This window comes from Rhinolophus sinicus, linkage group LG01 (assembly GCF_036562045.2).
Source record: "Rhinolophus sinicus isolate RSC01 linkage group LG01, ASM3656204v1, whole genome shotgun sequence".
NCBI lineage: Eukaryota > Metazoa > Chordata > Mammalia > Chiroptera > Rhinolophidae > Rhinolophus > Rhinolophus sinicus.
The window spans coordinates 108,436,472-108,463,817 of record NC_133751.1 but is presented as its reverse complement, the minus strand read 5'-3'; the positions used below and the strand labels follow the sequence as shown (position 1 = coordinate 108,463,817).

Sequence of the window (27,346 nt, the reverse complement as noted above, 5' to 3'; positions counted from 1 at the left end):
GGAAACTCAACTGCACAGGTAAGTGACCCCTAAGCCGACTTGGGGCCAACCCACGCCACTTCTCTGATCCCGCCTCGCAGGCTAGGTCACAGGACACTGCTGTCCTCCTGTGGGCCTCTTGGTCATGATGAACACAGGCCACAGGACCAAAGGTCCCCTCGGCCCTCCTGCGAACGTTAGGTGGTGTGAGTGCCGGAAGGTGACACAGTTGCTACCCCTCCGCCCCGCGGTACGGCTCACAGCCTGTCCCCTGTGGGACCACATTTGCTGCTGTTGGGAGTTCCTGTGATACTTCCCTCCCATTGGTTGTTCTGATTAAGTCCAAGTACACATCACGACATGATTCTCAAGCTGGAGGATGTACAGCCCCGATTCTGAGCAGGGCAGATGCAAAACCGTATCTGTGATACATCTTTTCAGAGCATCAAGCTTATGACAGGTTCTGGAAGAACCAAGTACTTTATTAAGAATCTATGTAATTTTACTAACAATTGTCACCCCAATAAATTTAATAATAATAATTAAAAAAAAGAAAAAAAAAAAGAACTGTCCCTCTCTTCCTCAAACATGGAAGAAAAGACAGAGAAGGGCAGGGGCCGGGGGAAGGGCCCCAGGAAAAACAGTCCAGTCTCTGAAGTTCCACCCGTGGGGGGCTGGGGGTGGACCTGCAGCTGGGACAGCCTCTCCTCTCGTCCTCCAGGGGGCTCCAGGCTGTCCTCCAAGTTCACAGGGATTTTGGATATGATGCTCCTGAAGGCCACGGAGGTGCCCGATGCCCTCCCCAAGTGAATCCTGTGCAGAGGACGCTGGGGCAGTTTGCACGCCCCTGTTATCTGTGAGCCAGGGCCCCTTGCCCAGGGGTCCTTCACACATGTGTCCTTCTTGCACTGCTCCCACCAGCAGCTGCTGTGTCCAGCCTCTGGCCGACCTCCCGCACCAGCTAGCCAGCCTCCCTGCCGCTCAGCGTCTTCAAGTCCAGCATTTAAAAGGCAGGGAGCATGGCTTAACCTCCCCACAGTCTTTGACTGTGGCCCTGCCTTGGCCATCCGCAATTTGAATTGGCTTTACCCTGTGCCACTAGTCATGCTGGGTCCTGATGGACAGACTAAAGCAGAAGTTTCTTAAGATTAAGTTGAAGAATCTCCCAGCCACCCACTGCCAGCCCTGGCTGTGGCCACGGGGAAAGGCTGGGGCCATCCTCCAGATGGCCAGCATGGAAAGAGTTTGCATTGTAGGGGGCAGATTGGTACCCTCTGGGGCTCCAGCTGATGCTGTTGCTATGGATGGAAGGGGAGGCCCCAGGGCCACGCTAGGAGGCTGGGCTGGGGTGGCAGTCCTTGACTCCAGGCTGGGTGGGGGACTGGCAGACCCTTTCCCTTCTGCCCTGAGTCCTGGTCCTCGGCTGCCTTGCAGATCCAGGTGGGAAATGCAGGCTCACGATAGCTGCATTTTACTGGATCTGAAGAGACCTCCGGCTGAACCTCTCGTGTTGGGGAAGGACTGCAGCTGCCGGGGTCAGAGAAGGGGAGGACCTGACCAGGATGGAGTGACCCTCCAGCCCGAATTTGTTGGTGCTCAGGATCAGGTAGGTCACCTGACTATCATGTGGTCACCTCCTGTCAATGAGTCTGGATCTGGTCCCACTCCAAGCCCATGGTCGTCATCACCTGTCACTCAGGGGTCCGTGTTGTCACAGGCAGCTCACTGTAAGGCCTGAGTTCCTCCTCTTGGCCCATGTTAATTAGCATCGTTAGTATTGCTAGTTAGGGTACTGAGCAGATCACCACATCTCAGGGATTTGCAGCATCTCCTCTGACGAGGAGCCCATATTGGCCTGAGTTCCTCCTCTTGGCCCAGGATTAGCCACAAGTCCCTCAATACTTTTAAGGTTCCTCTGTTGCTGGAGTCAAAAGTCATCAAGTTTTTCAAAAGCTTTACACACTCAAGAGACACGGGAATTGGGACATGCTATTGCCCCCTCAGTAGCCACTGCTGCAGCTCCCACACAAGGCAGAGTCCCAGTGACTATGGAATAGAGGACTATTCCCAGCCTCCACACATTCACTGTGGGGCCATCCTGGTTTGGGGCCAGGAGGAGTTCTGGGGCGGCACAGGAGGGGCTGCCACAGGACGTGCTCAGCTTATGACCAGTGAAGTCATTGCTGAGGCCAAAGTCTGCAAGTTTTATGTTCATCTGAGGACCAAAGACTTGGCCTTCTGGTGGCAGTATCACCAGAATTTGCCTGGGGCCTCATTCTTGGGCCTGCAGCCGTGGTCCTGTAAATTATCAAACATGTCTCTTAGCTAACACTCTCCATAACTAGGTGTAATATTTCTTCCATGTCAATCACGTCAAATAATTTTAAAATGTTAGTGATTCAAGACCCTTATGTGAAGTCCCTGGGGGCTGGAGGAGCTCTGCTGGCTCTACTGATGTTAATAGCCCCCTCTGTCCTCGTCAGAATGTGCCAGGCCAGTCACCTTAGCCGATGGTGTTCAGGAGCTTGTAATGGCCAATACGGGCTCCTCGTCAGAGGAGATGCTGCAAATCCCTGCAGCATGGTGATCTGCTCAGTACCCTAGCCGACAATACTAACTATGCTTACTAACTACGCTGATTAACGACACCTACAAAGCTAGGACTCTCTATGCTAGCTAACTATATTAAGTATACCAACAATACTAATTGTACTAACAATACAACCTAAAAATTTTTTAAAGAAAAAATGAGAAAGAACAAAGAAAATAAAGAGAAAAAAAACTGAAAAAGAAAAGTTGAGGAAAGAAAAATGAAAAAGTGAGAAAAAATGAAAAGAAAAATGAGAAAAAGATAAAAATACAGAAAAATGAGAAAAAGAATAAAGAAAAATATGAAAAAGGAAAATAATGAAGGAAAATCAAAAAAGAGTAGAGAAAAAAATAAAATTTTTGTAAAAGGAGAAACTGAGCTAACACAAATTTACTTCTTGGGCCATAAGGACGAAAACCTCAGCCCACCCACGGACTTATAGAGGATTTTTTTGTAATTCTATCACAATGATACCTTATGGGGTCAGAGCAAGAAACTGCCCAATCATGGCTGGTGATAACCAAGGTGGTTTTCCCACTTTTTGGTCTCAAGACCCCTTTACACTGGAAAAAAAAGGAGACCCCAAAGAGCTTTTGTTTATATGAGATATTAGAGATTGATATTTAATTTATTAAAAATTAAAATCTGTAGAATGTTTCAGTGACCTTTTCATTTGTAATTTGAAAACCTATAATAACTTTTGGCTTTTAAAAACCTTATAGTGCTTATACTTAAAATATTCAATTCCTTTTCCTTAAACTCTGATTGGTCTCAAAATGATGCTACAACTTTTAATTGATATCATGATACTACAGGAAAATATTCCATTGCACAAGATAAGGTACATTACTAATATCTATAAAGCTGAGACGAAGACAGCTTTCATCATATTTTCACCAATAAGATCATGAGTAGATTTCTCATCAGAAAACTTAGAGTCCAGAGGAAAAACCTATCAACCAAGAATCTTGTAAGAGCTGTATAGGAGCAGAGTTTTTATATGTTCTTGAAGTTAAGCTGGAATAAATTCACATTAAAGTGTTAATACTTGAGGATATTAAATGTAATCCCATGGTAACCAGAAAGAAAACAGCTATAGAATATACACAAAGAGAAATAAGAAGGGAATTAAAATGTTTCATTTTCAAACATCAACTAAATGAAAAAGAAGATAGTTATGCAGGAAATATGGGACAAAAAGCTGTCAGGCACATAAAAAACAAACAGCAAAATGATAGAGGGAAGTCCTTCCTGATCAGTAACTACTTTAAATGTAAATGGATTAAACTCTCTATTCAAAACAGATCAGCCAGATAGATAAAAACACATGATCCAACTATTTGCTGTCTACAAGAGACTCACTTTAGATCTAAAGACACTAAAAGGTTGAACATGAAAAAGTAGAAAAAGGGTCCAGGTAAATAGTTACCAAAAGAGAGCAGGGGTGGTGGTACTAATATCAAACAAAATAGACTTAAAATCAGAAAAGGCTACAAGAGACAAAGAATGACATGATATATTAACAAGAGGTTCAACACAGCAAGAAGATAAAATGATAAATATTCACACACCTAATTACAGACCATTAAGATATATGAAGCAAACCAACAGACCGAAGAGAGAAATATAGACACTTCACTACAAGAATAGTGAAGTCGTCAGTACTCCACTGACAATAATGGATAGAAGAATCAGGCAGAACGTAAGTGAAGAAATCAAGGATTTGAAAAACACAATAAACCAACCAGATCTAACAGACAAATACAGGACACTACCCAACAACAGTATAGACATTCTTCTCAAGTGGACTTGGACATTCTCCAGAATAGACCATATGTTAGGCCACAATTTAAATTTTAACAGGTTTTAAAAGATAGACATACTAAGCATCTTTTCTGACTACAATGGGATAAAGTTAGAAATCAAAAAGAGAAAAAAAAGTGGAAAATTCACAAATTTGTTGAAATTAAACAACACACTCTTAAAGAACCAATGCTTCAAAGAAGAAATCACAAGGGAAATTAGAAAATATTTAGACATGAAGAAAAACAAAACACAATATATCAAAACTTATGGAAAACAACAAAGCAGTGCTGAAGGTGAAACTTATAGCAGTGCTGAAGTGGAAATCTTTATGCCCTTAGTGATTAGCCCAAAGACATAAATACTAACATTAAAAAATAAGAAAGATGAAAAATGGCGGCGTGAGGTGAGCCTCTGTAAAACTCCCCTGGAATTTACAACGAATCGAACAACAAAAACTCCACAAAGGACTCCCTGCACAGCAGACAGGCAAGAGGAAGAGGCCCACTACCGACTGAAATCACCTACAGGTGGGCGAATCGCGGAGTGGGGAGGAGGGAAGGGAGAAGTGCGCGGAGACGGAGCCGCGCGGGCGCAGGACGCAGACCCAGCTCAGTGCGCCGAGCTCGCTGCTTCCCGGAACCACCGCAGCTGCGGGAGAGGGAAGAACTCGGACTGCTAGGGCTCCGCCAGGGCTCCACAGGGCTGAGGGGACAGCATATAACACGGCTGAACCCAACGCTCACGGCAGAGACCTCGGAGAAACAACTGAGGGAAGAAGGCTGAAAACGGTGGTTTAAGCCCTCACTGCCGAGCAGAGAACGGAGCCTTAGGCACTGAGACTAGCCGCCCCCTCCGTCCCCTCCCAGAGCTCGCCCCGCCCCCACCTGCCCGGTGCTAGAAGTGGAACAGTAGCAGTGTCAGATCAAAACAACAGAATATTTGCTGTACTGAAAACTGTGGACAGCAGACACAAATTCACAGCCCAACTAGTTGCAGCAAAGGGGAGGGAGCTGTGGAAGCAGGACCGGCTTTGGTGGTGGTCGCTGCCATTGCTCTGGGCCACCTCTCACAACTCACCCCGCCCCAGGCCCCACCTATCTGGGCAGATGCCTGCAGGACTAAACAGAACTGCTGAAACATACGGGCTCTGAATCTGGAGCTGGAAGAGCTTTGGAACATCAAAAACTCTCCGCATACCCACCGGGACACTGCGCACTGTGACCTAGACAAACTATTAACAGAGGAGAAGCCCGTCTCCCAGGGAATCCCCCACTGTGTGAGAAGTTGGAATAGTGCAGAGAAAACATAGCACTACCGTGTGGGAGAAGAAAATTAAGCTACAGTTGGAGAAAAAATAAAACATTCTACCAACAAGTACTGGAAAACAAAAGAAAGACCGCTTCCTATCACCTGTTGCAGAAGCCACTCCTGTAGATGTCTAGGAAGAGAAATAGTAAACCAGTAATCGCCATGAATAACCAAGGCAACAAGATAGCTCAGAAAGAAAGTGAAAAATCTCCAGAGAAGGCACTTAAAGATACAGAAATATGTGACTTAAACGACAGAGAATTCAACATTGCAGTTCTGAAAAAACTCAACGAGATGCAAGAAAACACAGATAGGCAGTTAAATGAACTCAGAAATACAATCAAAGAACAGCATGAGCATTTTACGAAAGAGATTGAAATTTTAAAAAAGAACCAAATAGAATTTCTAGAGATTAAGAACTCAATAGAAGAAATTAAGAATGAAATAACCAGTTTAGGTAGTAGAGTTGACCAGATGGAGGTAAGAATCAGTGACATCGAAGATAGAAACCTGGAAATGACACAGATAGAAGAAGAAAGAGACTTGAGACTTAAAAGAAATGAAAGAACTCTACAAGAACTTTCTGACTCCATCAGAAAGAGCAATATAAGAATAATGGGCATACCAGAAGGAGAAGAAAGAGAGAAGGGAACAGAGAATATATTCAAACAAATTGTCGATGAGAACTTCCCAAATTTGTGGACAGAACTGGACCCTCGAATCCAAGAAGCAAATAGAACACCTAGTTACCTCAATCCCAACAGGCCTTCTCCAAGGCACATTGTATTGAAGCTGTCTAAAATCAACGACAAAGAAAGAATCCTCAAGGCAGCCAGGGAAAAGAAGGCGGTAACTTACAAAGGAAAGCCCATTAGATTATCATCAGATTTTTCAGCAGAAACTCTACAAGCCAGGAGGAGTGGAACCAAATATTCAAACTATTGAAAGAGAGAAATCATGAGCCAAGAATAATATATCCAGCAAAGATATCCTTTAGATATGAAGGAGGAATAAAGACCTTCCCAGACATACAGAAGCTGAGGGAATTTTCTAATACACGACCTGCACTACAAGAAATACTAAAGGAGGCTATTCGACCACCATCAACAGGGACAATTTGTGGCAACCACAACTCAAAAAGGGGGAGACTAAAGGCCTGAACCGGAATATGGGAATGGAGAAAGTAAGCGTGCTGAAGATAATGGAATACTCTAAATATCAAACCTTCTTTTACATAAACTTAAGGGTAACCACTCAAAAAAAAATTCAGAACTGAAATAAAAGAAGAAACAGAGGGAAACATCATAGAATACCACCACACAGAAATAATAGACAACCACGAAAAGGCAAAGAAATAATGGTGACACAGCCTTACCAGAAAACTAAAGATAGAATGACAGGAAATCCTCACATATCAATAATCACCCTAAATGTAAATGGACTGAACTCATCAATAAAAAGGCACAGAGTAGCAGATTGGATCAAAAAACTAAACCCAACCATATGCTGTCTCCAAGAGACACATCTCAGCTACAAGGACAAGCATAGACTCAAAGCGAAACGGTGGAAATTGACACTCCAAGCAAATGGTACCCAGAGAAAATCAGGTGTAGCCATAATGGTATCAGATGAAACAGACTTCAAGGTGATAAAGATAACAAGAGACAAAGATGGACATTTCATAATGGTGAAGGGGACTGTACAACAAGAAGACATAACAGTCATCAATATTTATGCCCCCAATCAGGGAGCACCGAAATACACCAAGCAACTACTAACAGAACTAAAGGGAGAAATTGACCAAAACACAATTATACTAGGGGACTTAAATACACCATTGACAGCTATGGATAGATCATCCAAACAGAAAATAAATAACGAAATAGTAGCCCTAAATGACACATTAGATGAAATGGACATAATTGACATTTATAGAGCACTTCATCCTAAAACATCAGACTATACATTCTTTTCTAGTGTACATGGAACATTCTCAAGGATAGACCATATATTGGGACATAAAATCAGTCTCAACAAATTTAAGAAGATTGAAATCATACCATGCATATTCTCTGATCACAAGGCTTTGAAATTGGATATCAACTGTAAAAAGAAAGCGGAAAAACACAAATACATGGAGATTAAACAACATACTTTTAAAGAAGGACTGGGTCAAAGAAGAAATTAGAGGAGAGATCAAAAGATACATAGAAACAAATGACAATGAAAATACATCCTACCAAAATTTTTGGGATGCAGCGAAAGCAGTTTTAAGAGGAAATTTATCTCATTACAGGCCTATCTCAAGAAACAAGAAAACTCCCAAATAAATAACCTCATGTTACACCTTAAAGAACTAGAAAAAGAAGAACAAGTAAAACCCAAGGTCAGCAGAAGAAAGGAAATAACAAAAATTAGAGCAGAACTAAATGAAATAGAGAACAAAAAGACAATAGAAAAAATTAATGTGACAAAGAGCTGGTTCTTTGAAAAGATTAACAAAATTGACAAACCCTTGGCTAGACTTACTAAGATAAAAAGAAGACACTGATTAACAAAATCAGAAACGTAAAAGGGAAGTTATCACGGACACCACAGAAATACAAAGGATCATCCAAGAATACTATGAAGGACTATATGCCACCAAATTCAATAACCTAGAAGAAATGGACAAGTTCTTAGAAACATATAGCCTTCCTATGCTGAACCATGAAGAACTGGAAAACCTAAACAGACCGATCACCAGTAATGAAATTAAATAAGTCATCCAAATCCTTCCTAAAAGCAAAAGTCCGGGACCAGATGGCTTCACTAGTGAATTCTACCAAACCTTCAAAGAGGATCTAATACCAATCCTGCACAAACTCTTCCAAAAAATTGAAGAAGAGACAGTACTCCCTAACTCATTTTATGAGGCCAACATTACCCTGATACCAAAACCTGGTAAGGACAGCACATAAAAAGAAAACTACAGACCAATATCTCTGATGAATACCGATGCAAAAATCCTAAATAAAATTCTAGCAAATCGAATACAACAATGCATTAAAAAGATTATTCATCACGACCAAGTGGGGTTCATCCCCGGGGCACAAGGATGGTTCAACATCGCAAATCCATCAATGTGATACATCACATAAACAAAATAAAGGACAAAAATCATATGATTATATCAATTGATGCAGAAAAAGCATTTGACAAGATACAACATCCATTTATGATTAAAACACTTAATAAAATGGGTATAGAAGGAAAATACCTTAACATAATAAAGGCCATATATGACAAGCCCTCTGCTAATCTCATAATTAATGGAGAAAAACTGAAGCCCTTTGCTCTACGTTCAGGAACACGACAGGGCTGTCCCCTATCACCTCTGCTTTTCAACATAGTGTTGGAAGTCCTTGCCAGAGCAATCAGGCAAGAGAAAGAAATAAAAGGCATCCAAATTGGGAATGAAGAAGTTAAATTATCACTCTTTGCAGATGACATGCTATATATAGAAAACCCTAAAGACTCCACCAAAAAGCTATTAGAAACAATCAACGAATACAGTAAAGTTGCTGGCTACAAAATCAACGTACAAAAGTCCATTGCCTTCCTATATACTAACAATGAAATCTCAGAAAAAGAAATACAAAAACAATTCCTTTTGCAATTGCAGCAAAAAGAATAAAATACCTAGGAATAAACTTAACCAAGGATGTGAAAGACCTATATGCTGAAAACTATAAGACATTTTTGAAAGAAATTGAAGAAGACACAAAGAAATGGAAAGACATTCCGTGCTCATGGATTGGAAGAATCAACATAGTTAAAATGGCCATATTACCCAAAGCAATATACAGATTCAATGCAATCCCCATCAAAATCCCAATGGCATATTTTAAAGAAATAGAACAAAAAATCATCAGATTTGTTTGGAACCACAAAAGACCCCGAATAGCCAAAGCAATCTTAAGAAAAAGAACAATAATGGAGGTATCACACTTCCTGACTTTGGCTTGTACTACAGGGCTACAATAATCAAAACAGCATGGTATTGGCAGAAAAACAGACACATAGACCAATGGAATAGAATTGAGAACCCAGAAATAAAACCACATAAATATGGACAGATAATTTTTGACAAAGAAGCTAAAAACATACAATGGAGCAAAGACAGCCTCTTCAATAAATGGTGCTGGGAGAATTGGATAGCCACGTGCAAAAGAATGAAACTGGACTGCTATTTGTCACCATGTACCAAAGTTAATTCAAAATGGATCAAAGACTTAAGCATAAGACCTGACACAATAAACTGCATAGAAGAAAACATAGGTACTAAACTTATGGACCTTGGGTTCAAAGAGCATTTTATGAACTTGACTCCAAAGGCAATGGAAGTAAAAGCTAAAATAAGCGAATGGGACTGTATGAAACTTAAAAGCTTCTGCACAGCAAAAGAAACCATTGACAAAATAAAGAGGCCACCAACTGAATGGGAGAAGATTTTTGCAAATAGTGCCTCCGATAAGGGGCTAATATCCAGAATATACAAGGAACTCATGCAACTCAACAACAAAAAAACAAACAACCCAATTGAAAAATGGGCAGAGGACTTGAAGAGACATTTCTCCAAAGAGGACATACAAATGGCAAATAGACATATGAAAAAATGCTCAACATCACTAATCATCAGAGAAATGCAAATCAAAACCACAATGAGATATCACCTCACCCCAGTCAGAATGGCTATCATCAACAAGACAAATAGTAACAAGCGTTGGAGAGGCTGTGGAGAAAAAGGAACCCTCATACACTGTTGGTGGGAATGCAGACTGCTGCTGCCGTTATGGAAGACAGTGTGGAGGTTCCTCAAAGAATTACGAATAGAATTGCCATATGACCCAGCAATCCCTCTCCTGGGTAGCTACCCAAAAATCTGAACATTTATACATAAAGACACGTGTGCTTTATGTATAAACATGAAAACATTTATACATAAAGACACGTGTGCTCCAATGTTCATTGCAGCTTTGTTTACGGTGGCCAAGACATGGAAACAACCAAAATGTCCTTCGATAGATGAATGGATGAAGAAGTTGTGGTATATATACACAATGGAATACTATTCGGTGGTAAGAAAAGATGATATAGGAACATTTGTGACACCATGGATGGATCTTAAGAGTATAATGGTAAGCGAAATAAGTCAGACAGAAAAAGCAGAGAACCATGTGATTTCACTGATATGTGGTATATAAACCAAAAGCAACAAAAGAACAAGACAAACAAATGAGAAACAGAAACTCATAGACACAGACAATAGTTTGGTGGTTACCAGAGGGTAAGGGGGGTGAGGGGTGGGAGATGAGGGTAAGGGGGATCAAATATATGGTGATGGAAGGAGAACTGACTCTGGGTGGTGAACACACAATGGGATTTGTAGATGATGTAATACAGAATTGTACACCTGAAATCTATGTAACTTTACTAACAATTGTCACCCCAATAAATTAAAAAGAAAATAAGAAAGACCTCGAATCAAACTCTTACATTAAAAAACAAGATCTCAAATAAACAACTTAACTTTATGCAACTTAAGGAACTAGAAAAAGAACAAACTAAATCCAAAGCTAGCAGAAGGAGAGAAAGAATAAAGATTAGAGAAGAGCTAAAACAGAGAATAGAAAAACAGTAGAAAAAACTCAACAAAACCAAAAGTTGGTTCTTCGAAAAGATTAACAAAATTGACAAACCATTGCTCGATTGACTAAGAAAAACACAGAAGATTCAAATTATTAAAATCAGAAATGAAAGTGGGGACATTACTACTGACTCTACAGAAAGAAAAAAATATTAAGAGTACTATGAACAACCATACTCTAACAAATGGGATAGCCTAGATAAAATGGATAAATTTCTAGAAATACAAAACCCACCAAGACTAATAACAAAGAAACAGAATATTGTAATAGACTCATAACTAGTAAGGAGATTGAATCAGTAATAAAGAAAACCTCTGGACAAAAAAAATAAAAATAAAAATGCTTCGGACACATGGCTTCACTGGTGAATTCTACCAAACATTTAGAAAACTAACACTAATCTCTTTCAAACTAATTGAAAAAAATGTAAGAGTAACAGCACTTCTTAATTCATTCTATGAGGCTGGCATTGCCTTGATACCCCCAAGTATCTCTGGCCCATCTTCTAGACAGTCATCAGAGGATTTTTCTAAAATATCCAGGCAGAGGGGTTCTTTGCTCATTGACTTGAACTGGCTTCTATAAGACCTATCTATTTCCCATGGAAAAAAAGCAGTGGTGCCTCCAGAATCAGGCTGGGCACATATGGACCCCATCCAAGAGCCTCAGCCCACAATGGATGGAGCCACACAGCAGACTTGACACAACTGAAAGCAGTATTAGTGAACTGAAAGACCATCCTGAGGAAATTGCTCAGGATGCAGCACAAAGAGCCAAGAAGATGGAAAGTAAAAGACAAGTTCTGAAAGACTGAAAGGACCACAAAACTCTAAACAGAATCCCAGGGGACAGAAGGGAGAATGGAAGAGAGTCAAAATGGCATATTCCATTTTGCTAGCCCCAACCTGGGTCTAGCATTTCCTGCTCAAGCAAACATGGGTTTGCCTCTAACCCTCCCTCAGAATTCCAAGGAGGTGAGTCTCCAGAGACTGTGGTGGAGGGAGAAGAAAGGAAAGGAGAAGGAAGTGGATAGTAATTGAAGGCTACTATGTGTCACACACTGTCCCATCTACAGCCTCATTTAATAGGTCTATTGTCTATGAGGCTGAGATATGTGCTCCCATTTCATTGTGGGAGTTATATTCATGTATCTTATTGGTCTTCATGCCCTTAGTGATTAGCCCAAAGACATGCATACAGTAGGTGCTCAATAAAGAATGCTGAATAAGTGTGAGATCTGAGGCTTGGAGAGTTCAGCATCTGGTCCAAGATAACACAGAGGGTAAGACAAGGAGAAAGGATTTGAATTCAGGATTGTCTGACCTTAGTGCCTCTACTCTTTCCATTCCACAGTGCTAAGAAATGTTTTCTCACCTCCCAAGGCCACTCACTCATCCCTTGGCCCAGCACCGCCAGACATGGCTGTAGGAGAAGGCCTCAGCCCATGTCTCTGATTTGGAGCCAGCTCCAATTCCATCTCAGAAGCAGACAGTTCAGCTCTTTTTACTTCGCATAGCTAACAATCCCAGCTTCGTCTGCCACCTTTGGCTATTTTTATACCTCCTTGTGCACAAAATAAATTGCACATTCTCATTTGAGGTTTTTGGGGAAAAGGCCCAGTTAATTACAAAGGCTATCTTGCCTTGGTGTGGAGTGAGGGGAGATGTTCACAGGAAAATGGATTAATTTTGACTAATTTCTTTCACTTACATGTCTTGGTTCCAATTAAGATAACATTTGTAACTGAGCCCACCTTCCCAAGAAGCAACTTCCACAATCCCCAAATAAAATAGTCCTGGGGTTTCACAGGTTGCTTTCAGCCCTGTGCTCTTCACTGGTGCCTTTGGAAAAGTCCTGTTAACATTTCAGAACCCTATATAGGGGGGGTCAACCAATGGGGAACCACTTCGTTTAATGTTTTTGTGAGGATCGATCAGCTCACACTTGTGAAGTGGGCCTAGCCTGACGTTGGCTACTGGCCTACTCGGAGAGTCCGTATGCTCAGGCTGCCTGTCAGAATCACATGGGAAGTTGTTGAAAATTCAGATGCCTAGGCCCCACCCTAGACCTACTGAGTCAGACATAAAGATGGGGTCTGGGAATCTGTTCTTTTAAAATAGGCAATTCTGACTAGAAAGGCTTTGGTGTGTGACATCCCAGCTCTGTACCTGAAAGCTGTGTTATCCTAGGGAAGCTGTTTAGTATTTCTCGGCCTCAGTTTCCCAGAGCTGAATAAATAAGGTTCATAATAACTCTCTTGAAGGGGTGGAGTTGTTTGTGCAGATAAGCTGAGGCCCCGACCCATAGTGAATGCTCATTAAATGGTACTGATTCTTATTAGTGAACATGAGTTCATTTCAAGGGGTTGAAAGAGCCAGGAAAAAAGTAAAATGTTTTTACCCTGCAGAAAGTCCTTGGATCTTGAATACTGTATCAGCACTCTTTTTGGGCCCTCCACACAGCTCTTCATTCTTTTCAAAATCCAAACTCTGCAAACCTCTCCTCTTCCCAGTCCTCCCCTCAATAAATCATTAGACAATTTAAAGTTGGGGGCCCCTGGAGCCTCCCTCAGAATGAACTGAAAAGCTGACACAATCTCCTGGAGAACAAGGAGCAAAGCCCTACATTTGCAAAATGGTCAAAAATGAGTCATTTCATTTGTGGAAAATGAATACATATAATCTTGCAAATGTTTCGCCTGGGGGAAAATAGCATACACAAATTCTCAAGGCAGCTTCTCCTGGCAAAAGCAGTTCCTTGGTGTCTGTGAGGCTGAAATGGCCAAAAGGCAGCAGCTGGGATCATTTGGGTCTAGAGAGAAATCACTTTGCCCATTTTTTACTTCTTCCTTTCCCATTTGGATACCTTTTATTTATTTATTTTTTCTTGTCTGATTGCTGTGGCTAGAACTTCCAGCACTATGCTGAATAGAAGTGGAGAAAGTGGGCAACCTTGTCTTGTTCCTGATCTTAAGGGGAGTGGTTTTAGCTTTTCCCCATTGAGTATGATGTTAGCTGTTGGTTTCCCACATATGGCAAGATATTATTATGTTCAGATGCATTCCCTGTATTCCCTCTTTGCTGAGGGTTTTTATTATAAATGGATGCTGGATTTTGCCAAATGCTTTTTCTGCATCTATTTATATGACTATATGATTTTTCTTTTTCATTTTATTTATGTGGTGTAGCATGTTAATTGATTTGCAGATATTGAACCAACTTTGCATATCAAAAATAAATCCGACTTGATCGTGGTGTATGATCTTTTTAATGTGTTGCTGAATTAAGTTTGCTAATATTTTCTTGAGAATTTTTGCATCTATGTTTATCAGGGATAACAGCCTCTAGTTTTCTTTTTTCTATAATGTCTTTGTCTTGTTTTGGAATCACGGTAATGGTGGCCTCGTAGAATTAGGTTGGGGGCCTTCCTTTCTCTTGAATGTATTGTAATAGTTTGAGAAAAATAAATCTTTTTTTGACTGTTTGGTATAATTCATCTCTGAAGCCATCTGGTCCAGGACTTCTGTTTGTTGGGAGCTTGTTGATTGTTGATTCAATTTTATTAGTAGTAGTTCAGATTTTCTGTTTCTTCTTGATTTAGCCTTGGAATATTGTAGACTTCTAGGAATTTATCCATCCCCCACCCCAGATTGTCCAATTTGTTGGTGTATAATACCTCATAGTATTTTCTTAAAATCTTTTGTATTTCTGTCACGTCCATTGTCACTGCTCCTCTTTCATTTCTGACTTTATTTGGGTGCTGTCTCTTTTTTTCTTAATGAACCTGGTTATAGGTTTATCAATTTTGTTTATCTTTTCAAAGAAGAAGCTTTTGGTTTCATTGACTTTTGTATTGTTTTTTTAGCCTTTTTTTCCCCCACTCTAATCTTTATTATGTCCTTCCTTGTACTCACTTTTGGCTTTGTTTGCTGTTCTTTTTCCAGTTCCCTCTGGTATAGATTGTTTATTTGAGATTTTTTTTGTTTCTTGAGGTAGGCCTGCATTGCTATGAATTTCCCTCCCAGGTCTGCTTTTGCTGTGACTCATAGATTGTGGGTCCTTGTGTTTTCGTTTGCCTCAAGGCAGCTTTTAATTTCTTCCTTGATTTCATTGTCATCTAATTCATTGTTTAATAGCATATTATTTAGCCTCCATGTGATTATATGTTGTTCAGTTTTGTTGTTGTTGTTAATTGATTTATGGTTTAGAGAAGACACTTGATATGAATTTATGTGTGTATGTGTGTTGGTGAGAGTCGGGGGCATATGAGAACTGTGTACTTCTCACTAAATTTTTCTATGAAGCTAAAATGCTCTAAAAAATAAGGTCTAAAGAAAGAATAAGAGGAATATGAGGAGGAGGAAGAAGGGAAAGCGGAAGACAACCTCAAAAGGTCCATCTCAGTGGCAACACGTCTGAAGTTTTTCCTGCTCCCTCTACCCTCTCTATGTTGGCAAAAGAATTGTTCCTTTTTCTGTTTGCACTGTGTTCTTATTCCTACTTCTCTTACAATTCCTATCACTTTATTGTATTTGTATGAGGTCTCTTAGGAAAAGATTCTATTTACAGGGTCCATAAGAAAAATCAGGCGTCTCCGCTCAAGACTAGATCTACCCTAAGGATTTGACAGTCCTAGCTCTCACCCTGCCACCAGAAGCTAAGATCAATAGCCCAGCACACTGTCACCTATGTCAACCTTTGGGGACTATTATGGACTGAATGTTTGGATTCCCTCCCAAATTCATTTGTTGAAACCCCAAACCCAATGTGATGCTCTTAGGAGATGGGGCTTTTGGGAAGTCATTAGGTCATGAGGGTGGAGCGCTCATGACTGGGATTAGTGCCCATAGAAAAGAAAAGAGACTCAGAGAGCTCCCTCACCCTTTTGTTTTGTTTTGTTTTGTTTTGTTTTGTTTTTTACCACGTGAGGTGGTGGGGAGAAGAAAGCTGTCTATGAACCAAAAAGTGGGTCTCACCAAACGCTGATCTGCTGGTGCCTTGATCTTGGACTTCCCAGCCTTCAGAACTGTTGGAAATAAATGTTTGTTATTTAAGCCCCTTGGTCTAAGGTATCTTCATTATATTATAGCAGCCTGAACTGACAAAGATAGGGATTCCTACAGCTGTTAGGGAATTAATGTAGACGTCAGGGGCTGTCAGTATTTTACAGTAAGAAGGAGTGGGGTCCAAACAAAAAAATAAAAGATTGAAATAAAAAGAGAAGATACTCAATTTTTAAAATACTGAATTGGTATGTGACAAGGTATGTGTGTGTAGCATGTCCCAAAAGTGTTTGTGCAGTTTAAGCTTCACTAACTTCACAGAAGTAACTACTACAGTCTTACCCCCAAGACCATTTGAAGGTTTAATTATTTGCATTTATTTTATGCTGAGTTCAGCTTTGTGAATGTTGAATAATGAATGATTCATTTTAATTATTTCAGTCAGCCCCTCTGATTGAACAGAGTAAAGGCTAACTGAAACAAAAACTAAAATTTGCTATTCAACATTCAGAAAACTAAGTATAAAAGAACTTTAAGTTCTATATACACCTGGGGTCATATAAGGCAAAACATTCTGTAGGAAGGATGGTTTGAGGACGTATGAGTATATGATCCTGCGTGTAAATGTCTGTGAACAAGCAAACATTCCAGGCAGATTTCAGACTATCAAGGTCGTGGACGTGGTTAGTCCCGAGTCAAGGTCTCCACACAGTAAAGGGGAATCCAGGTATTATCTGGGTTACAAGTGGAACAAGCAGAAGGAAACTTTCCTTAAGGTAACTATATGACGAAAGATGCATTGGAAAATAGGATGCCCGCAGAAGGCAGAGGAACCGAGAGGCCCAAGAGGGGTGGAGGGATCTGCTGGTCTGGTGGGTAGGGAGGGGCTGTGTCACAACCCTTTGTGACTCTTCAATGGTCTGGGAGGCAGGCCTGGCAATAAAGTCAAGAGTCTGCACTCTCACAGTTCAGTTGCCTCAGGCAGATTGGCAATTTAGATAATGGAATTTACTCAATGGAATGTGTTCTTATTTCTGAATAGCCTTATTGAAATTTGTGTGAGCTTAGGCTCTGTGTCATTACAGGTTCTCCTCACTTGCCTGTGTGGTTTGTGTTTTCTCCTTCTGTTCCTGTGCTACCTGGTGGAGATTCCATCTTTACCACCCGTCCAGGAAACCAAAAACATCCCAAAGGTAAGGAACCCCGAGGAACCCCAACAGGTTTTTGTTTAGGGTTGTGCCCATTTCTACTCCCACCTTTGAAAATTAGCATGGCTGCCTCAGAGTAACACCTGAGGTGGGGAGTCTGAGAAAATAGAACAGCCTTGTAGGAGAATAGGCAGGACCGGGCTTAGGTTCAGTGGGGACTGTTTCCTTGGTAGCTCACAGACCATGTGCGTGTGGTAGAGGACTGATTCCAGGATGAAACCCCAAACATTGATCTCCTGGCCCTGGCTTGGGTTATTCAGAGAGTTTGGGATCTCTGCAGGAGAAGCGTGTTCCCCAGCACTTCATCAGGAGTCATATTCCCATGTCAGGCATCACTCCACAGAGCCTTCCTCTGTGTTGGGCTGATCAGGAGGGCAGTGCTGAGCCTCTGAGAGCCTCTGAGCAGAGGCTGGAGCCTGAGCTCTGCCCAGGTTACAGGGTCCTAACTGAGGGAGCAGCGATGCGACTGTTGGCCTCAGATTCTCTGCCCTCCTTGAGCAGAGGATTTCTGACTGAGAATACCAAGTGTGGACCTCATAGACAAAACCTTCCTTGAGTTTTTCAAAGAAGGGAAAATTGAATACATTTTGAACCCCTAAAAATGGATCAAAGGAAGGAACACAAAGTTCTAGTAATTAAAATACAGTCATGTTATTCTGGGATCATGAATGTCTAAGTTTCCTATGGAGACAAGTGACAGAAATGATTTTCTTCTTCTCAGCACCGGGGCAGAGCCAAGAGAAGAAGGAAAGGTGGGGCATGGAAAGGTAAGGTTCTGCCTCTTTCACCTGCGCTCTCCAAGGGTTGCCCCTTCTGTCCTTTCCAAGAAGTCCCTGGTCCATGACCTCTGAGGCCATTAGTTGCTAGATACAGTCCCTGTCTGAAAACAGAGCTGTCAGAGGAGAGGCTCCTGGGAAGGCAGTGAGACCCTGAGTCACTTCTCTGATCCCCTGCTCTGCCCTCCCTGGGCATGAGCAGTGATGGACCTGAGCAGGGGACATTGCGCAATAGATGTGGAGACTCAGAACTTCTGTCTCTGGACTTTAAGTACTTTGACCTCTGGGATGATGAGATTCCTCTCTGATGTAACCACTGACCTCTCTGCTTCACAGACTGGTTTTGAGCATCAAATGAGATAATGTATGTGAAAGTAATTTACAAATGAAGCAACAGACACATGGGAACCTTGTTCGTACTCACATGGACCATTTCACTTCATGGATTGATTCTTGCGGCGTCACAATCTAGTATCACAATGGTTTCCCATAGAGGGACTCCTGTATACTACCTGTGCTTCTACCCACATAACTCACTCTCCTGTCTTCCTAGGTTGGAGGCATTACCAGAGGGCAGAAGAGGAGAAAACACAGATGATTTCTATGCACAAATGGTGAGTAGTCTTCCCTCCCCTTCGGTGATCCCTCTTTAGCATGTTGTGTGCAATTCCAGGTGCTCAGTGCAGCCTTCCATAGTCTTGGGATGGAGTAGCCATAGGAACGGGGGTGGGCATGAAGGCCCGGGGTGAGTGCTATTGGGTGTATTGTGAAGTCAGGGATGTGGAGCAATGTGAAGGGCAGCAGGCTTCTTTCAGGTGGCCCCACCCCCACAGGGCCATTAGGGCCTCCTCCCTGTTGTGGTCCTGGCTGTAGCTCTGTACTGCCTGTCTCTTGCAGCCCCCTGCACCGGCGTCATGATACCACGGGATTTCATCAGCGATTACGTCCAGACCCCTTCTGTCAGGTGAGCAATAATGTAAATGCTGAGGTCAATTGTCTACCATTCCCTGAGGCCCGGGAAGATGCTGCTGCCTCAGTGTCCACTTTGGCTTCCACAGATTATGTGATTGAGTCATCCTTCTCTTGGCTGCTGCCTTCTCAGGAGTACCTCCAGGAGAACCAATACCAGCCCCTCTGCCTGAGCCTTTTCCCGCTGTCACCCCCAGTTCTCTTTGCTAATCCAATGACCCCCTTGTCTGACTTTCCTCCACCCTCAACACCAGGTCAAAAGCCTTTTCCTCCCTTGGAATCTGCATTCCCAGTGGGCTATTTCCCATCCAAACCCCTGTCACCCCACCATATGGCACTCCAAGAGCAGATCCTCTTCTCCAAGCAGAGGCCCTCTGACTCTGAACACCATCTTTCTTAACCCCTCCCCTTGCCAAGATATCAACCCCTTACCATATTTGTCCCAGACAAGGAATCCCACTGGTTCATTGGCTTGTCATGTGATACAACTAATGCTGTATACCCACCACCACCCGGCTACAATTTCACTGTGACTCACTCTAAATCAATTTCCATCCCATGGAAGCCTGATGCAGAGACAGCATTTCCCGATAGCCCTTCTGGACTTTGTCCAGCAAGTCCTCGCCCTCTGCTGTCCACGTCCTGGGCGACTATCCCTCAGTCTTTACTTTCAATAGAACTCCAAATCCCCCCACATACAAAGTGTACCCAACACACTTTCAGCCCTTTCCTCCATTGTTGCCTGCAGACCAGCCTCAACCCTCCCCTGAAATCCTGCCCCAATCCTAGCCCTTACCTCTCACTCAAACCCTGCCCCAGGACCACCTCCAGTCCCCACTCCCAGAGAATGGCGAAAAAGATTATGTATTGAGTGACTCAGAGGCTCCTCAGATAAACACCTGGTGCCTGACGCTGAGGAAGACCTGGAAAGTCATAGGCTGAGTCTGGTGGGAGAAAATACAATAATGTCAGGGCAGAGTCTATGTCAGAGACAACTTGAAAATGTCTGGAAACTACAATCGAGCAACGAGTTTGAGGAAATCCAGGCGGGTCTGCCACCTGGACCTGTGCGTAGTGCAGGACATGACACCCAGCCATGCACTACATCACGGAGTGCATCAAGTAGATGCACTACATCAAGCAGGACAAGACATCTGCTTGTTCTGTGAATCCCCACAGCATAACAGAACAGAGAAGTTTGCCACCGTCAGTGGCAGGGGACGCCTTCCTGAGTACCTGCCAGGAGCTTTCCGTCCCTCGCGGCAGTCCACAAGAGATGTTGGATGCCCACAGTAACAATTTTCATATGAGGAAGTTGGGGGACCTTCCCTCCCAGGTCCTTGCATCCACTGAAGTCTCTAGATCTGAAGGTCGCTTGTCCCATTCCTTGTTGAATTCCAACCTTACTTCCTCAATAAGCCTTAGTTCTGAGGTGGAGTTCAAATCTGGGGGCTTCATGCCCCTTAGAGGCCTCTGTCCATGTCTTCATGGAGACGACATGACCGCAGCATACTCAGCCTCTGTCCTGGCTCGTCCTCTCCCTGCCACCTCGCATGTGGGCCAGGAAGGACAGGGGGCCCTGAGTCAGTCACCCTGTGGCACTCAAAGTCCCCCAGCAAAAATACCAGTTCTCCAAGATCCTCAATCGTCAGACTCTAAGGAGCAACTCTCATGAGTTACTGTCTGAAATAGAGAACAGGGAGCATCACCAGGCCCAAGGCCAACGCACTGACATGTCCCTTGCCTCCGATGGCTTGACTTACACAGCCTCCCTGCCTTATGCTGAGCATGTGTTCAGCGTGGACATGAGAGCTTCCCACGTGCTGCACGTTTGTGTGGAGGCCCAAGGAGTCAGACTGGAGCAGCGGCACCAGCCTCGGCTCCGTAAGCACATCTTCAGGTGGTGTCAGAGGAATCTTTTCCCACACACTAAACACAGAGTGAGCCCTCAATGCCCTGAACCAGAGAGCTTGGCGGAGGCAATCCAGGCTTGGTAACATCCCCACCTGGACAGCAGAGCATTTGTCTTCAGGACATGGCATTAGAGGAGATGCTTGGGAGCAAGTCTGCCCAGACCCTGCCACAGAAGGGGCAGTCTCCTCCTCAAATACCTTCCAGGAACAAAATGATGGGCTGTTTTCAATGCCTTAATCCTGGGAGCATACGGTGCATGAAAAAGCAAGAAAATTCCCAGCAAAAGGGCATCCCCATATCATCTGCACAGAGCGGAGGCTCTGATCCAGGCTGAGCTGTCTTCACTGGGACAACAAAGGTCAGAAAGTGAAGACACGCACTGGGAAGGTCCTACAGGAGGAACTGGGGCATCGGCACATAACAGTCATCCCCTTCCCTGAAGAGCCCCTTCCCTCCCCAGTGAAGCCTGGGAAAGCTCGGCGGAGTCACAAGTATGAGCCCAGGCAGGGCCCATCCAGGGGCCTCCTTTCAACTCCAGGGCTCCCTGCTGTAAAGTGGCAAATAAAACATGATGCTAACAAGAGGCTGTCTCTGCTGGCCAGAGTTCTACAAGTATTAGACGAATCAAAGAAAAGGACAGACAACCCAAGAAAGTTGTGGTATTTAAAGAGCAGCTCTTATGTCAGAAGCACCCCCAACCAGGGCCCCACAGGGAGACTGCGGCCCAACCAGGCCCCACCTGCAGGTGTGAAGCTCAACAGGGCCCTCAGGCTGCTCTCACCGCTGTTGAAGACAGTGCTTTCACACGTGTGTCTCAACTATTTAGATGCAAAACCACTGTCCAGAATTTCCAGGGAAAACATTTTCCCACCGCCGAATGAATCTCTCTTGTGGAGAATACTGATTTTCCCCAATAAATATTTCCCCAATAACAATGATGTATTTTCTGTGTGCTGTGTTGGGGCCATGGGTTTTGGGTCACTCAGGGCTTGTGCTTAGGGAAAGGAAGGAGTTAGTTCAGCCCTTATCGTTTGCTTCCTTTGGCTTCTGAAAGGTGATCAGGCCTCTGCAGCTCTAGACTAGAAATAGATAGCAAGTCCCCCAAAGTCCCTTTCGTCCCTGGTGAAGTGTGAGGAGATGGGCTGTGTCTCCTGCCTCTTAGCTTAGTCTTAGTGACCATAGAGAGCAGCCCACACCTTCCCCCTCCTGGAATGCTTTAAATCCTTTAGGGCGGTGGGGAAGACAGGCCTTCTATATCTGAAGAAGGTCAGGGACAGTTACATTTTTCAGAAAGTATCAGTGAAGAAGAAACAATGGCTTCATCACTATGGAGAGTCAGTGGTGAGGATCCCAAGGAGGGTGAATCCTCAGTGGGTGTATTTGGGGCAGACGTTGTCCAGTGGTTCCTGGGCTGGTTGGGGTCGGGTCCAGGAACAGCACCGATGCTGCTTACAAGTCTGTCTCGTGGCTCATGTTAATGTGTTGGGGAAGCATCCTTTAAACTTGACACTGAAGTTTCCCTCCTGGAAAGTCACCTTGGCAACGTGGTTCCTGCCCCTGAGTATTTCTTCAGGTGGATGGATTGATGATATTTTTTTAGCTGAGCAAAGCATTGCTTAGCTGTCAGTGGTAGGAATGATGACCAGGCAGCCACCTACCTTCTAGGGCAGGGGTGTCCAAACTGCGGCCCGTGGGCCAACTACGGCCCACAATCCATTTTTTATTGGCCCGCAGCAAATTCCAAAAATATATTTAGTTTACTTAAATAAACCAGGTGAGGCAATACGTACTTCACCTCGAGTGAGTGGCCCGGCTGTTTGTGAATTTTACTGCATATAGCCCTTGGTGAAAAACGTTGAAAAAAGTTTGGACACCCCTGTTCTAGGGTAAAATACAGCTGAAAGTAAGGAAAAGCTGCCCTAGAGTGAGTGGGAAATAAGTAGAAAGGGAGAGGGGAAAGAGTGACCTTGCAGTGGAACAAAGGTTTATGCCCCATCATCCCCGCACTGTGACCCTGCCTGGCTCCCTGCTTCCTCAGTCTGCTCCAAGCTCCCCTGCTTGAGGCTGCTCAGAGCACCACACAGCATGGCGATGCCTTAGACCAAATGGCACGGGGCTGTTGTTTGAGAGGGAAAATGATATTTGTGGGGATGTCGCCAGGCTTGGCGTCCCTGTGTTTGGGGAAAGTGATCATGGTGCCTTCCCTCCATCCGTGCTTCAGGGAAATATGCACGATCCTGCCCTTAGCGAGTGCCATTCAGCTCTCAGGGTGGATGTGTCCCCTTTGATCCTCATGGCCCTGGTGGAGCCCTAATCCATTTCCCCCAGAACATCTGCAGCTCTTGAATCAGAGCATAGTCTTGAATAGACTATGCACATGGATTACAGATGTTTAGCGTTCACCATGGACCTCCATGGAATGCTCTTTTTGACCCAAACTGCACACATACCCACCCTTACAATAGGGATCTGGAGGGAACACATCTCAACTTGTATAGGCTATGACTCAAAAACTAGGATGGAACACTTGCAGTTTTTCTAGAAAGGTTTGTGAATACCCAGTGTTTTGTTTTTTTAAAAAAAAGCAGCAAATCAGATGTCCACCACAGCCCTCTCTCAATACCTGACTTGTATCTTCTCGTCCAGAATTATGTCATTGACCCTACAATGTCTGAAGCTCAGTGTCACAGATAGAATGCAGATTCTGTGGAGGTCCTAGGAGGCAAATCAGGTGAGATGGGGCCCAAAGCAGAGAACGTGAAGAGGTGGGGAGATACTGGAGGGCTCTAACATCCATGTGGCCAGACCAAGGTAGACCAGATGGTCTGTCAGTTAACCAACACTTCAAAAGCTCCATTGTAAGTGGGACCCTTCCAATACACTTTAATCCTTTTTGTCTGGAAAAAAGCCCATCTCTCTGCCTTTTCCAGAAATTCCTTCATATAAGTTAATGATCACTATTGGGTCAAACCTCACGATGGAGTCTACTGGTGCCCTGATAAATTGAGCCCATGCTCTCCCTGGAAATAATTCACTCATTCCACAAATAATTATTCTATGCTTGCTAACATGAAGAAAACAAATGGACCCGAGGTCACTATTTCCTTAGTCAATGCTCTCTCTGATGCTACTGAAATCTACTTCAAATGTCTTTTCCTTTTTCTCAAACTGAGGCCATCTTCATGTGCTCAGCAGACATACTGGACCCCTGTTCACAGATGAGCTAGAAGCCACGAGATGGGAACTGTTCATCAAAACAGTCTCCTATTCCTCCATATCTTCTTTCTTCCTGTTATATGGAAAGAGATTTCCTTCCCAACCTCAAAGGAATGGCACTTCCTGAAATCTCCTTATTGAGAGATAGTTAAACTCTAGATTTGATGGAGTGATGCACCCTGGTCAGGTAGCCTTTTGCCCCCTCTTATGAGGCACCCAACATCTTTCATTTTTTAAAGCTTTTTATTACAGAAATGTTTAAACACAAGAGCAGATAGAAAAATATATCTTCCATGTACCCTCACCCAACTTTCACAGTTATCATCTGGCATGTGTGATGCGTCCCATTTTTACACCACAATCAAGTGAAAAAGCCCATTGAAGCATCTTGCCATCTACCTTTCAATCATATGCTATGTGCCCTGTCAAGTTCTCACATTTCTCTAATATTTATCACCTGTGGAACACACTTATACACCACAGACGTAAACCTCATTGGTGACGAAAAAGCATTGTGCTTCCAGAGGCTTCGGCAATCAGTCCTGTTCTGCCTTTTACTCATCCATGAAGATTAATTTGAGTGAATGTCCCCCTCAAGTCCACCCAAGAAGTAATCTTACAGAGCAAACCCAGTGCACAGTATTGCTGTCCCTTAATCACACAGTAACTATACTAACATGTACAAAGTATAGAACCTGAAATCTATACATGTTGGTAAGGACTTGGTGTCGCTATACACATACATGTTTTCAACTATTTAGAAGAAATGTTCTCCTGTTTAACGTTTGAAATGAGCTATTGTGTTTTGAGTTAAACACAGTAGGTCAGACACACTTATCTCCTCTACTTCCCAAAAAGCCATGAAAAGTAAAAGATGAGAAGATGCTCAACATCATTAGCCATCAGGGAAATGCAAATCAGAACCACTACGAGATAGCACTACACTCACACAAATAACTGGAATCAAAAAGTCATACAATAAGTGTCACTGAGAATGTGGAGAAAGTGGAGCCCTCATACACTGCTGGTGGGAATGAACAACGGTGCAGCCACTTGGGAAAACAGTGCTTCCTCAAAATGGTCCACATAGAGTCAGCATATGACCCAGCAACCACTTCTAAGCATATATTCAAGAGAAATGAAAACATGTCCACTTAAAACTTATAACAAATATTCTTAGCAGTATTATTCATAGAGTGAAAATCTGGAAAAACCAAAATATCCACCAACCGATGAATGGGTAAATAAAATATGGAGTATCCATACAATGCAACGTTTTGGCAATAAAAAATACTGGTACACGCTACAGCATGGATGAACCTTGAAAACATTATGTTAAGCAAATGAAGCCAGTACAATCCCATTGTTATGAAATGTCCACATAAATCTACAAAGTAGATTAGCAGTTGCTTAGGGCTGGAGAGGAGGAGGGAAGATTTGGATGCTAACTGAAGGTCATAAGGTTTCCTTTTGAAGTCACGACCATTTTAACGTTGTGATGGTGCCCATATCTGTGAGCACAGGAAAAATAACTGTGCTGTGCACAAGAGACTCTGCTCTTCCATTGTACATGTCTTAAGAAAAAGCAGAGTCTCTTGTATACTGTACAGTTATTCCCTTCAGTAAATTTAACATTTGGCATAAGACTTTCACCTAATCGCCTATTCATATACTATTTTGGGCACTTTATCCTTTGTGACGTTTTTATAAACCTCCATTACAGAAGCCTGTCTAGAATCGCATATTGCATTTAGTGGTCCTGGGTGTTTTAGTCTCCTTTAAACTGGATCAGTTTCTCAGCCTTTCCTTTTCATAACAAGGCCATTTTTGGAGAACACATTCAATGTGCCATTTTTACACCCCATCTCACCTGGAAATTTCTTGGTGGAGCTTCTCATACTTAGACTTTCAATGATGTGAGTCCTAGGGACCTTAGGGACCTTAGGGACAGTCAGGACCAGACTTGGCTGCAAAAAGACCAGAGATGCAGAGCTATGTGGAGGGATTGTTCTGAACAGACACACCTCTGGCTGTCCCAGGACGGCATGGAGAGGGGCTGGCCTTGAGGTGCACCTTCCTACTGAGGGGACAGCGGTGAAGCTGGGGAGGCCGGAGGAGAAGGCGAAGGAGGAGCTGTCATTATGGAAAACCTTCCTCATATGGGAGGGGAAGGAGTGGGTGTCTGGGGCCAAGACTGAGTCCTCAGACTCAGAGAGGGAACGCAGGCAAAGCAAGGGAGAAAATGACCCAGGGCTTCACTTTGGCAGTTTCTAATCTAAATAATGAAGCTGCAGGGGTTGTAAGTGTTAAGTGACCAGCTGGCACTGGGAGATGAAACAAACACATATATACCATCCACAAAATTATATTTTAGGTGCATGTTGGTTTATTTTTATTTTTAAAATGAAATATATCTACAGGTGCAGACATGAAAAGATGTTGATGTTGGATTTTTAAATGAAAAAAGTAAGTTGTAGAACTTCTCTTGAAAAAAATGAATATGTATGCACATATATTTTCTGAGTACAGTTTTTTTACTTCCTTGGTTAAACTTATTCCTAATTATTTTTTAAATGCAATTGTAAATGGGATTGTTTTCCTAATTTCTCTTTCTGATAGTTCATTAATGGTACATAAAAATGAAATGAATATTAATTTTGTATCCTGTTACTTTCCTAAATTTATTTATCAGCTCTAATAGTTTTTTGGTGGAATCTTTGGAGTTCTCTCTATAGAGTATCATGTCATCTACAAATAATGACAATTTTACTTCTTCCTTTCCCATTGGGATGCCTTTTATTTCTTTTTCTTGTCTGATTGCTGTGGCTAAGACTTCCAGTACTCTGTTGAATAAAAGTGGTGAAAGTGGGCATCCTTGTCTTGTTCCT

The 27,346-nt window shown here is 42.9% G+C and overlaps 1 protein-coding gene and 1 long non-coding RNA gene across 10 annotated transcripts in view; one reads left to right on the top strand and one right to left on the bottom strand.

The window, feature by feature from the left end:
• Nucleotides 1–27,346, bottom strand: part of IQSEC1 (IQ motif and Sec7 domain ArfGEF 1) — a 489,184-nt gene that overhangs the window by 306,025 nt on the left and 155,813 nt on the right. The gene's annotated exons all lie outside the window — the stretch shown is intronic.
• On the top strand, nucleotides 17,451–21,928 carry LOC141572071 (uncharacterized). The gene is made up of 4 exons (XR_012497114.1): nucleotides 17,451–17,568; nucleotides 18,305–18,350; nucleotides 18,913–18,973; nucleotides 19,257–21,928. It is a non-coding gene; the product is annotated as an uncharacterized LOC141572071 (long non-coding RNA).